Raw genomic sequence first — 14,064 nt, forward strand, 5'->3', positions numbered from 1 at the left:
CACTCCTCTCTCACATTCTTCTTCTCTACCACCTACCTTTACTTCCTCATTCCCTTCTTCTCTCTCCCTCCCACCCTCCCACACCCTTTTTCTCATAAACAAAGAAATAAAGGAGAGTGACAAAGAGATAGAGTGGCAAAGAATGAGCGGGAGAGAGAGAGAGAGAGATAGGAAGAAATAAAGGGGGAGGGAGAGAGATATCTAGAGTGAGAGGAAGAAAGAGAGAGGGAGAAAGAGTGAGTAAGAGAAGGGGAGGGAAGGAAGGAGAAAGATGGAGAGGGAGGGAGAGACAATGAGAGAGTTAGAGAGAACAAGAACTAGAGTGAGGAGACTTTACGAGAGAAAAGAGAAAAGGAAGAGTGAGAAAGGGAGAAAATATTGAGCAACAATCTGAGAAATAAAGGTAGATAGAAATAGAGTTAAAGGGAATGAGAGATGGTGAAATAATAAATGAGAGAGTGAGAGAGGTTGATAGTATAAGGAAGAGAGAGAGGAAAGGAGAGGGCTGGAGGGAGGGAGGGATGGAGAGAGAGAGAGAGAAATAATTGAGGGAGAGGAGAGTCAGATAGAAGATTGAGAAAGAAGAGCTGGAGGGAGAGACAATGAGAGATATCATAAGCAGTAGAAGGAGAGATAGAAGGAGATATAGAGAGACTAAGTAAGAGAAAGTGTGATATCCATATTACCCCAGGTTCTACATATAATTCGGTTTGTTCCAGTCTTGGGACACTTTTATTGTTTGGTTTCTTGCATCTCATTAGAATTTCTATCAATTATTTTTTATTTTGGCATAGCACATTGATCTGATTTTTTTGTTGCGATAGATTATGTAAAATTTAATTAAAAATAATCAATTAATATTCAAATTCTACATAAGTATACAAATTGTTATCAAGTAATAATGAAATTTCTATTTAAGCCCCAAATATCGATCCTATGGGGAAGGTTTAAATTGGAAATGAAAAATTTACTAGGAAATTCACAGAAAGTTGACTGAAATCACTGTCACTAATTTTAATTGTTGAGATGTAATCAAAAATAAATTTCTAAACTATTATCAGATCAAATACTCAAAATTTAAAACAGTAAATACTAATCTATTAACTATGTTTATGTAACAGAGATTCTTATGTAAAAAAGCTTCCTTTCCACTACAATGAGACTATGGTAAAATGAGATGAGATAAATGTTCATAATATGTATTGTGCCAAATTGGAGTAATTTTAATTCTCTACCCTGATACAGTGCATAGAAAATCATTGGATAATATCAGTGTTTAGTCCTTAAATCCGTGGCTAGGCTAGGAGGATACCGGCTCCCACTCCAAAACTCCCACTTCCCTTCACCTGAAGGTTAGCTCTCGCTTCAATTTTTAAACACTAAGACTGAATTGAAGATATTAGTTTGTCACCTTAAAGGTTCTTCAATTCTACACCCAACAAAGAATATTTCCTTATTTATTTGCTATTTAAGAATATTTCCTTATTTATTTGCACTTAATTCCATAAATGATGTTCTCCTTCATGGAATCAAATATGATCCTTACTCTATTATACAACTCAAACTCCATTTCCCGGATCATATGTTTCGTAACACATTTTAACAATTCAATTGGCTAGATCAAAAAGTAAATGAAGTTCGGAGTTGAAAAGTCATCACAATTTATTTTACAATATAATATTGGTACATTCATATTATCTCTTTATTTCACCATATCTTAGAGTAAGAAGAAAGATAGAGGGAACTACTCAGACTACATGAGAAAGAAATAGAAAAACAGAAATTTTATATATTAAAAAAAGTTCATATAACATTTATAAACAAACAATACATATATGAAAACTCTTTCTCAAAGCTTATCCTTAGTATCCTTTCCTTAGAAATGCAGGAAGAAGGTATCTCTCACTTTTCTCCTTCTCCAACACTCTTACAAAAAGTTTCACACTAAATCTCACCATAAAAACTCTAAACTATGAAAAAAAAATCACTGATTCACTCCAACATGTAAGTGGAATGGAATGACGTGGTTTGAAAAATGAAAGTAGAGGAGTGAAAAAACGTAGAAAAGCGCTTTTTTTGATGAAATTCGACTCCAAATAGAACCCAAGGCCGGTTCTCCAATAGGTGCCTCCAAAAACTCTTCAAAAATTATCCAAATACATTGAACCTTCTAGAAAAATGGTCTGCACCCCCTTTGGGGCAGTCAACGCTGGTCTGGAGCCGTCGGCGCTGAATAAAAAATCTCTGCGTTAATTTGTTCTATGCTGTCGGCGCTGTCAGTGATGAGCATTTCTTCAAAAACGTCATTTTGACTCCAAATTTCATCTTTTTTTCTTTCTTTTTGCTTTAAGCCCTAAAAATCAACAACCTGCAAGAAAACATCAAATACCTTCCATTAAAGTGCAATATCATAAAAAATTGGTATAAAATATGAGTCTAAAAATGCATATATTTTTGGTGTATCACACATCTGATTTTGAAATAAGAACATCAATCCCCACAATCCTGTCTTGCATAAATGCACATCAATTTGGTATCAGAGCCTCACGGTTCTTGAACACATAATTTTCTTATTAGGCTTTTGTGTTCTTGTTGGATGTTTCTTTTTTCATTGGTAATTAATGAGATTAGTTATTTTCTTGTTTCCTAGGTCCAATTTTTTGTCTATGTGTGATTTTTACAAAGTAATTCAAATTGTTTTTATTTCATAATTAATTCTTCAATTAGCTGCTCTCATAATTATTCATAATTGTCTTGTTAATATTCAAATCATTATTGCTCCTGCGATTGTCCTCGTTATTATTCATATCAGTTCTATTTATTATCCAAATTGTCCAACTGAATGTTCATGTTAATGTTCAAATCATTTACTTCTTCATTTTCTTTATGATAATTGTTGTTCTTGATGTGAAATTTTTATTTTCATTTCTTGTTATTTTCATTTCTTGAAATACAAATCATGTTGATGTGATCTTATTATGTTAATTTCTTGTTATTTTTATTTATTTGTTGATGTTTTGTTGTTCTTGCTATCATTTCTTATTCTTGATATGATTGTCCAAATCAATTTAGTAGTGCATTTGTTTTTATTCAAGATATTAAAATTTGTATTTCATTATCACATCCCAATATTTTGCTTACCATTTCATTTTTCATTATATTTTATTTTCATTTATTAATTTTAGTAATTTAGAGTTTTATTTGAGTTGTTAATTTCAAATTCTTGTTTAGCTACCTTCATTGTAAAACCCCAAGCATGTCCCAAGCGAATTTTGAAGAAGAGAAAAGGCAACCTCCCATTCCTAATCTCCAATTTCAAGCATTGGTGGGGGAGATGAGAAGAATGACGAGGGTTGAGTTTGAGCAAATTCATGAAAGATTTGAACGAGTAGAGAGGAATCCAACAAAGACAGCCATGAAATATTTCCAATATGTAAAGGGAGAGAGTTCCATCGAGAAGAGTGAGAGAGGAGGATGAAGAATATTATGAGGCTGGATTTAATGAAGAGAACGATATGGATTTATTTATTGAGAGGAGGCAGTATGGTGGACAAGCTAGAGACATTAGAAATAGAGATGATAATAGCTTGGCAGGTACTAAGATGCGCATTCATTCTTTTCAAGGCAAAAACAATCCTGAAGCCTATCTTGAATAATGGTCTTGAATGGGTGAAGAAGATGGAATTAGTGTTTGACTGCCACAACTATTCTGAAATAAACAAGGTAAAATTAGCCACCATTGAATCTACTAATTAAAATATTATTTGATGAGATCAATTAATGTTGAGCAGAAGGAGAAATTGAGAACACCCCACAGAAACCTGGGAAGAAATGAAAGTTGTTATGAGGAAGCGATTTATGCCAAGTCATTACTATCGAGAGTTGTATCAGAAGTTACAAAGGCTTAGGCAAGGTAATCGAAGTGTGGAACATTACTATCGGGAGATGCAGATTGCCATGATTTGGGATAATGTAGAAGAGGACTGAGAGGCTATAATGGATAGATTCTTAAATGGTTTAAACCCAGAAATCAAAGTTAGAGTGCAAATCCAACATTATGTGGAGTTGGAGGACATGTTACATGTGGCCATCATGGTAGAAATACAAATCAAGAGGAGGGGTGGCCCACTTTTATCAACTAGTTTGGGTTCTTCATGGAAGCCAAATTTTCAAAAAAAAAGAGGATAAACCAATTAAAAAGTCCAAACCCGAGCCAAGACAAGAGACAATCAGCCAAGGAACTCAAGGGAAAATTGACCCTTCCACTTCTATAAATCGAGACATTAAATGTTTTAAATGTCATGGCAAGGGTCATATAGTCAACCAATATCCTAAAAAAAGAATAATAGTGATAAGGGACAATGGAGAGATTGGGACTGATGAAGAATTATAAATTGACTCTATACCACAAATAGAGGACATTGAATGTGAAGAATATGTGGTCACAGGAGAATTGTTAGTCACAAGAAGGGCTTCAAGTGTGCAGACCAAGGTTGATGAGGGAATTCAAAGAGAAAACATTTTTCACACTAGGAGCCATGTACAAAATAAGGTATGTAGTTTGATCATTGATGGAGGAAGTTGTACTAATGCTGCTAGCACTATTTTGGTTAAAAAACTAAGACTGCCAACCATCAAGCATTCCCGACCTTACAAGTTGAATTGGTTTAATGATAGTGATGAGGTGAAGGTGAAAAAGTAGGTTTTGGTCTCATTTTCCATTAGAAAATATGAAGATTAAGTATTGTGTGATGTAGTACCAATGTAAGTAGGTCATTTGTTACTAGGCCGACCATGACAATTTGACCGACGAGTTAAACTTGATGGTTCAACTAATAAATACTCATTTGAAGTCAATGATAGAATTATCACTCTTGTGCAAATGACACCAAAGGAGGTCTATGAGGATCAAGTGAGATTGGAAAATGCTTATTGTCAAACAAAAAGGAGTGATCAACATAAAGAGGTTGAACCAAATGAGAAAAAAGGAAGAAATGGAACAAGCAGCCCTTAAGAAAAATGAAGAAAGAAAACAAAAGAATTTTTATGCAAAGGCAAGTGAGATCAAGAGAGCATTATTTTTAAACCAACGAATGATTGTACTTCTTTTCAAAGAGGCATTCTTAAACATTAATGAATGTGACAATACTTTGCCTAGTTCTATTGTTTCTCTTTTGCAAGAGTTTCAAGATGTCTTTCCTGAGTATATTCCACATAATTTACCACCCATTCGAGGGATTGAACATCAAATTGACTTTATACTAGGAGCCACCATTCCAAACCGTCCAACTTATAGAAGCAATCTCAAGGAGACAAAAGAGTTACAAAGGCAGGTTGGGGAACTAATGGGAACTAATTGAGTAGGGCTATGTGAGGGATAACATGAGTCCATGTGTTGTTCTAGTAATTCTAATTCTTAAGAAGGATGGGTCTTGGAGAATGTGTGTGGATTGCTATCCATCAACAATATTACGATAAAGCATAGACACCTTATTCCTCGCTTAGATGATATGCTAGATGAGTGACATGGATGTTCTGTGTTTTCTAAGATTGATTTAAAAAGTGGATATCATTAGATTAGGATGAAAGAAGGTGATGAGTGGAAATCTGCTTTTAAGTAAAAATATGGTTTGTTTGAATGGTTAGTTATGCCTTTTGGTTTGACTAATGCACCTAGTACTATAATGAGACTAATGAACCATGTTTTGCTAGCTTTTATTAGAAAATTTGTTATGAGATATTTCGATGATATTTTGATATATAACAAAAACTTGAAGGATCATCTTGAACATTTAAAACTTATTTTAGATGTTTTGAGAAAAGAAAAGTTATTTGGTAACTTGGAAAAGTGTACCTTTAGCACCAATAACTTTCGACTTGGAAAAGTGTACCTTTAGCACCAATAAACTTTGTTTTTTAGGATTTGTTGTGAGTGTACAGGGTATACAAGTTGAAGAAGAAAAGGTGTGTGCTATACATAAGTGTCCTAGTCCCACTAGTATAAGCAATGTTCGTATTTTTCATGGACTTACTAGTTTCTACCAACGGTTTATGATAGACTTTAGTATCATAACTGCACCACTCACTGAATTAATTAAGAAGAACGTTGGGTTCAAGTGGGGAGAAGCCCAGGAAAATGCATTTCAATTGATCAAGGAAAAACTAACCCATGCCCCTGTTTTGACTTTGCCCCTGTTTTGACTTTACTTGATTTTTCTAAAACATTTGAAATTGAATGTGATGCTTCAGGAATTGGAATAGGTGTTGTGCTTATGCAGAAGTGAACACTAATTGTTTATTTCAGTATAAAGTTAAGTGGGGCCACCTTAAACTATCTAACTTATAACAAGGAGATGTATGCATTGGTTAGAGCCTTGGAAACTTAGCAGTACTACCTTTGGCCTAAGGAGTTCGTGATTCAAACTGATCATGAGTTCTTAAAGAACTTGAAAGGTCAACACAAGCTAAACAAAAGGCATGCTCGTTGGGTAGAGTTCCTTGAGACATTTCCTTATGTCATTTGATACAAGCAAGGTAAGGAAAATGTGGTTGCTGACGCTCTTTCTCGAAGGTATACATTACTATCTACTATTGATGCAAAGTTACTTGGTTTTGAACATATTAAAGATTTATACCTTGATGATGTTAATTTTTGTAATGAATATCAATCTTGTGATAAAACTGCTTGCCATAAATTCTTTAAACATGATGGGTCTCTATTTCAAGAAAATAAGTTATGTGTGCCTATAAGTTCTTTGCGAGAATTGCTTGTACAGGAATCTCATGGAGGGGTATTAATGGGACATTTTGGAGTTGCAAAGACTATATCTATTTTGCAGGAACACTTCTATTGGCCACACATGAGGCAGAATGTCAAGAGGATTTATGGTAGGAGTGTTACATGTCGACAAGCTAAATCTCGAATGAAATCCTACGGTTTGTATACTTCCTTACCAGTTCCTAATGCACCTTGGATTGATATTTCTATGGACTTTGTGCTAGGTTTGCCTATGACTAAACGTGGAAGAGATTCAATTTTTGTGGTGGCGTATCGATTTTCAAAAATGACACATTTTATTCCATGTCATAAAACTGATGATGCTTCTCATATTGCAGATTTGTTCTTTAGGGAGATTATAAGATTACATGGTATGCCTAGAACAATTGTTTCTGAAACAGATCCAAATTTCTTAAGTTACTTTTAGAAGACCTTGTGGTGCAAGTTAGGAACCAAATTGTCGTTTTCTACTACTTATCACCCACAAACTGATGGTCAAACTGAAGTAGTAAATAGGACTTTGTATAATTTGTTAAGGGAAATCATAAAAAAAAATATCTCTCTCACGCCCATCTCTCACCCTCTTCCTCTCCCTCCTCTGCTCCTTCCTCCCTCTCTCTCTCTCTTGCTCCCCTCCCAGTCTCCCCATCCTCTTTCAATCTCTTACTATTAAACTTCATCTCTTCTTCCACTCTCTATCTCTCCTTCTCTTCCTCCTCTTATCTCATTCTCATTCTTTTTATTTCCACCTCTTCTCCCACTCTCTATCTTGCCCTCTACTTCATCTCTCACATTGCTCTCTCTTTACCCCATCCTCTTCCTATCCCATTTTCTCTATCTCTCCTTCTCTCCCTCCTCTTATCTCATTCTCATTCTCTTTATTTCCCCCTCTTCTCCCACTCTCTGTCTTGCCCTCTACCTCCTCTCTCACATTGCTCTCTCTTTACCCTATCCTCCCTCTACTCGATTCTCTCCCGCACTTCTCTCTCCTTTCCTCTTCCACTCAACTTCTCTTCTCTCTCTCTCTGTCACTCACACACACACTCTCTCTCTTTCTATCACTCACTCCCTCCCTCCTTACTTATCTCTATCATTTTCTCTCTGTCACTCTCTCTCACTCAACCTTTCTATCTCTCTCAATCTCTATCTCCCTCCATGCCTCTCCTCACATTATCATCTCCCACCCCTATCTTTCCCTCTCCCTCTCTCTCTTTCCTTGCCTCACTCTCCCTTCCTCTCACTCTCTCCCTCTATCTACCTCTCCCTCCATCCATCTCCCTCTCTCTAACTCACTTTCCCTATTTTATTCTATCTCTTTATCTCTTTCACCCTCCCTCCCTATCCATCCTATGCCTCTCTCTCCCTCCTTCTTTCCCTCTCCCACCTTCAATGTCTCTAACCCTCTCTCCTCTCTTATCTCTAACTTCCATCTCCTTACCTTTCTCTCTAGCTCCCTCTTTCTCACTTTCTCTTTCCATCTTTCTATCTCTCTTATTATTTCTTTTTTTTCTCATTTACTACTTAGCTTCCCTTCTTGCTCAAAGTCTCTATCTAGATCTATTTTCCTATAATCACTTACTCTCTCTCCCTCTGATCATTTTTTTTACAAAGAAAGAGCTAAAGAATATAGATATATAGAGAAAGATAATAAGAAGGGTGATAGAGATGGAGAGCTCGAGAAAGTGATGAAGAGAAAGAGGGTGGAAGGGAGAGAGTGAGAGATATAAAAAGCCAAAGAGTTGAGACAAGGAAATAGAGAGAGGGAGAGGGAGTGAGAGAGAGGGAGATGAAAAGAGTGAGAGATAGAGAGCTTAAGGAAGAGGGGGAAAATATATATATAAAGTGTAAAATAGGGAGAGAAAGGGATGGAGTAAGAGAGGGGAAGAGAGAAACGAAGAGAGCAAGAGTGAGACATAGAGGGATAGAGTGTGAACATAGAGCTAAAGGAAGAGGGGGAAATAGATAAAAAGTTTGGGACATAGGAAGAGAAGGGGATGGAGTGAGAGAGACAGAGAGAAAAATAAAGAGAGAAGAGAGATAGAGTGAGAGAGGGGGAGAGAGATAGAGAGATAAAGTGAGAGAGAAAGGATGGAAGAGCGAACAAGGGATCACATATCCCTCACATTCTCTCTCCCTCCCTACCTCGATCCTTCCTTCCCTCTGTTTTGTCCTATTTTTTCTTTCACATTTGACTCTCTTTTTATCTCTCTATCTCTCCTATCCCTCCCCCTTTCTCTCTATCTCTCTCTGGAGCTCTCTCTATCTCTCTTACTCAATTTCTCCATCTCTTTCTTCCTTCCTTCAGAAGGGATAGGGAGGAAGGGAGAAAGAGAGACAAGCGAGAGAAATTATGTAGGTAAGAAAGAGAATAATAATAAGGAGATGAGGGGAAAGAGAGATAAAGAGCGTTTCCCTCAATCACTCTCTTTCTCCCTCTCTTCTCTCACTCTCTTTAACTCCATTTCAGTGTCTCACCTATATTCTATTTCTCTTTATCTCTTCTTGCGTGCTCCCATTCTCTCTATCTATCTATAACTCTCTCCCTCTCTTCATTACACTCTCTTATTTTGTCTCTCACTCTCTATCTCTAAAGCTCTCTCCTTCTTTCTCTTATTCTATCTCTATCTTTCTTATTCTTGCTCTCCTGCTCTCTCTCAAGCTTTTCTCCCTCTTTCTCCTTGCTAGAGGTTTATAGAATGAAAGTGATACAGGGGAGAGAGAAGGAAAAATAGAGTTAGATGAAGAGAGGAAGAGTGTGACCATATAAAGAGGGAGAGAAGATTGATATTTTCCTCTCTCTCAAACCTCTTACTTTTTCACTCTTGCTCTATCAATTAATTTCATTATCTCTCCCTCCATCCCTCTCCCTCACTCACTCTCATTCTCTCTCCTTCCCTCTCCCCCTTCCTCTCTCTCACTCTCACACATCTCTCTCTCACTCTCTCTAGAACTTTATCTCTAATCATATCCTTGTTCTCTCATCTCTCTCTCGTGATGGAGCAAGAGTGAGAGGGGTAAAGAACAAGGAGCATGAGACAGAATGTGAGAGTGAAAGAAAATGAGAAAGAGGGAAGGGATGAGAGAGAAGAGTAATATCTTTTGATAATTTAGGTGAAGAGAAGAGAGATGAAGAGAGTTAGAGGGAATAAAGGAGAATAAATTAAAGGTCAAAATAAAGCTCCCACTTTTTCTGTCTCTCTCTTGCTCTCTCTGTCTCTGGATCTATCACACTCTTGTTCTCTCTATATCTTGCTCTCTCTCTCTATCTTTGTCTCTATCACACTCTAGCTCTCTCTCCTAATCTCTTGTTCATCGCTCAACTCCCTCCCTCCCTCTCTTTTTCTCTTACTTGTTGACTCATCTTTCTAAAAATGAGAGTGTGTGGGTGGGAGAGATAAAATGAGAGAGAGAGAGGGAGGAGATAGATAGAGAGATAGAGAAAGAGAGGAGAAATGGAGATAGAGTGATAAAGTGATGAGAGAAAGAGGGAAAATAAGGGTACAAGAGAGAGAGGCTCAATCTCTTTCTCTCTCCCACATTTGTCTCTTTCTCTCTCTCCCTCCCTCCCTCCATCTCTATGAGATAATTAGAGAGAAAGATGGGGAGAGAAATAAAGAGTGAGAGTTAGAAAGAGAGAAGGGAAGTGGTTGATAGAATAAGAGAGAGGGAGATATTTAGTAAGAGAGAGAGAAAGAGATAGATGTCTCTCACTCTCTCTCATGTAAGAGAGAGTGAGATGGAGGGAAAGTTTGAGAGAGGGAGAGGTGGAGGGAGGGAGCGTTTAAGAGAGAGAGGTAGAGAGAGGGAGAGAAGGAGGAAGAGAGAGTTGGTGAGTGAGAGGGAGGAAGTGAGGCGGAGAGAGTGATGGAGAAACGTAGAGAAAAAATGACAGAGTAAAAGAATAGAGAATAATGGGAGAGAGGTAGAAAGGGTGTGAGAGATAGAAAGATAAAGGAGAAAAGTGTGTGAGAGATAGAAATAGTGAGGGAGGAGAAATTAAGAGTGAGCGAAGAGTGAGAAGGTGATGTAGTAAGATAGAGAGAAGTGTGTGGGAGAGAGTGAGGGAAGATGAGCAAGAGATAATGAGCAAGAAATATAAAAGAGGTGGAGAGCTAGAGGAAGAGAAAGAGTGAATGAGTGAGGAGCAAAAGAGAGAAAGTGAGGGAAATGGAGAGAGAGAGAGAGGTGAGAGCGTAAGAGAGAAAAAAAAGAGAGTGAGAAGAAGAAAGAGAGAGTGGCAGATAGTGGAATGGAGAGGGAGATAGGTAGAAAGTGAAGGAGCAAGAGGAAGAAAGTGTTAGAGAAAGAAGAGCAAGAAAAAGAGAGCGAGAAATTAAGAGAGAAAGGAAGGTTCAGAACTAGAGAGTGAATGAGAGAGAAGAGAGACAAAGAGAGGAGAGATATAGAAGAGAAAAGAGAATGAGATATTACAAGAGAGATAAAGAGAAAAGTGATTTAGAAAAGAGAGGGAGAGGGAGATGGAGAGCAAGAGAGAGCAAGTGAGTGAGGAAGGGAAAGTTGTAGTGAGAGAATAATGTGAGAGAGAGAAAGAGGAAGAGTAAGAGAGTGAGAGAAAATGAATTCCGCTGAGAATGAGAAAGAGTTGAGGAGAGAAGAGAAGGAGAGAAGTGAAAGGGAGATAATTCTCTCTCAATCTCTCACGAACATCCTTTCTTGAGATATAAACACCGTGATAGTGCTAGAATGTGAAAGAGAGGAGAGAAAGCTAGATGAAGGAAAGGCAGATAGAGAGAGTTTTCTTTTATTGGAAGAGGAGGGAGTGCATAGGAGGGTTAGAGTTGGAGAGAGATGAGATAGAGCAAAATAGGGGAGAGAGCTCTCTCTCTCTCATCCCTCTCTCCTTATATCTCTTGCTCCCTCTTATATTTTCTCTTGATATATGTCTCTATCTGCTCCCTCTTATATTTTCTCTTCTCTTGCTCCCTCTTATATTTTCTCTTGATATATGTCTCTATCTCCTTCCCCCTCCCTCCCTGTCCCACCTTATCCCTCTGTCTCTCCATCTCCTCTTTCTCTTCTTGCTCTCTTTTGTCTCTCACTCTCTCTTTGCTCTATCTCTCTATCTATTTATCTATCTAAATGAGAGAAAAGTGGGAGAGAGAGAGACAATATATGAGAGTGGGGGAGAAAGGAGATGAAGGAAATATAGCGTTGCAGAAAAGTGTGTGAGAGGGAGAGAGAAAGCGAGAGCATGAATGTGAGAAGCATATGGAGCCAGAGAGAGAAAGTAAAAGAGGAGAGAGTGTCAGAGAAAGTGATAGAGATAAGATGGAGAGATAAAAGAGAGTGTTTGTGAGAGTGTTGGAGTAGGAGACAGTGAAAGAGAGGAGAAATCACCTATTATGCCTATTCTGGTGTAGTGGTTATCTCCATTGCAAGGATAAGTCAAAGTTAATATTGATGGAAGTTTCCTTTATCCCCATGCTGTCTCATACCTTTGTCAGGGATCCTTTAGAAGCTGAAACTTTGGCTTTATATTGGACCATCCTTCTTGCCAACACATTTGGTTTTGATCACCTCTGGGTGGAATCTGATTCTAGTACCTTAATGAACATTATGAATGGGGCCATAGATAGCCCTTGGCATCTGATATACTTAATTAAGGAAATTCAACATATTGGGAATGGTTTACAGTTTTTTGTCTCCCATATCCACAGGGATGGTAATAGGCTTGCAAATTGGCTTTCTAGAGTGGGGCTCCAAAATGACCACACTTTGATTAACAAATCCTTTAACCCTCCGTTGTAATTACTTTTGGAAGGGGATCAGTTACCCCTACCTTTTGTTAGATCAAATTTTCCATAGGTTTTTGAGGGGCTCACCCTGCTTCTTTTTAAATGTCCCAATGTTTGTAACTTTTATGGATTTCCTCTAATATAGTTGGAGCAGTGCTCCTTCCATTAATATATATACGTAATGCCCTCAAAAAGTGGAGTTGGACCCTAATCAGATGGCAGACATCTCATTATCCATAACCAGAGCATATGGAGCAAGTGGTTAAGGAGAACTGGAAAAATGAGTCACATCCTGACCCTTTCACCTGCTTGTGGCAAAAGCGAAAAAGGGTAGGTAATGCCCTCAAAAAGTGGAGTTGGACCCTAATCAGATGGCAGACATCTCATTATCCATAACCAGAGCATATGGAGCAAGTGGTTAAGGAGAACTGGAAAAATGAGTCACATCCTGACCCTTTCACCTGCTTGTGGCAAAAGCGAAAAAGGGTAGGTAATGCCCTCAAAAAGTGGAGTTGGACCACTTTTGGAGAACTGATGAAGGCTATGGATAAGGCTGAACAGGAGTTGCAGACTTTGGATGAGGAGCACAGCAAAGGAAATATTGTTGAGAATTCCCTTTTAGAGGCCAATGAGAAAGTTCTTGCTGCTATAAATTGGCAAGACCAGTTCCTTAAGCAAAAGCTTCCAAAACTAAATTCACTGAAGGGGATAGAAACACAAAATTCTATCATGCCTGCATCAATTACCAGAGGAAATGCAACACAATTCACTGCATTAAAGATCAGAATGGTAACTGGATTAGGAAGGAGGAGGAGATTGCTGAAAGTGCTGTGTTATATTGACAACAACTCATGAAGGATGATACTACTGATAGAGGACAAATAGATAAACACTTGTTCTCAGAAAGTAAACAGTTTACTGCTAATTTAAAGCTGACTGATATTCCTGAAGAGGAGGAGATTAAGAAAGCCTTGTTGTCCATTGACTCAGCTAGTCCTGATGGATTTACTACAGACTTCTACAAAAAAGCTTGGGGGGGAGATCAAGGTGGAGACTATACAAGCTATTCAACACTTTTTCAAAGGCCACCCTCTCCCTAATTACTTCAATGCTTCTTCAATTGTTTTCATTCCAAAGAACTCTATTAAAAATAGCTGGAGTCACTTCAAAACCATAAGCCTTACCAATGTGTTCAACAAAATTATCAGTAAAATTCTGGTGAGCAGACTCCAGCCAGTTCTACCCCAGCTGATCAGCATCAATCAAGCAGCTTTTTTGAAAGGGAGAAGTATAGTGTACCAAATAATATTAGCTCAAGAACTATTACAAGACTTGGAGAGACCTTGTAGAGGAAGAAATGTTATTTATAAACTGAACCTATAGAAGGCTTATCATATTGTAAATTGGGAATTTATCATGGAATTTTTGGAGGCTAGAGGATTCTCAGGGGAATATTGCTAGACCATTAAAAGATGGTTAGAGGCAAATTCCAACTCAGTCCTCATAAATGGGAAGCTCATGGTTTTTTCA

At 37.7% G+C, this 14,064-nt stretch overlaps 1 pseudogene; it reads left to right on the top strand.

Moving 5' to 3' along the window:
* The first annotated feature begins 3,515 nt into the window (after window positions 1–3,515).
* Window positions 3,516–12,547, top strand: LOC110027784 (annotated as a pseudogene).
* Window positions 12,548–14,064: the final 1,517 nt, after the last annotated feature.

The sequence above is a fragment of the Phalaenopsis equestris genome, unplaced genomic scaffold (genome assembly GCF_001263595.1).
Source record: "Phalaenopsis equestris unplaced genomic scaffold, ASM126359v1 Scaffold000446, whole genome shotgun sequence".
Taxonomy (NCBI): Eukaryota; Viridiplantae; Streptophyta; class Magnoliopsida; order Asparagales; family Orchidaceae; genus Phalaenopsis; species Phalaenopsis equestris.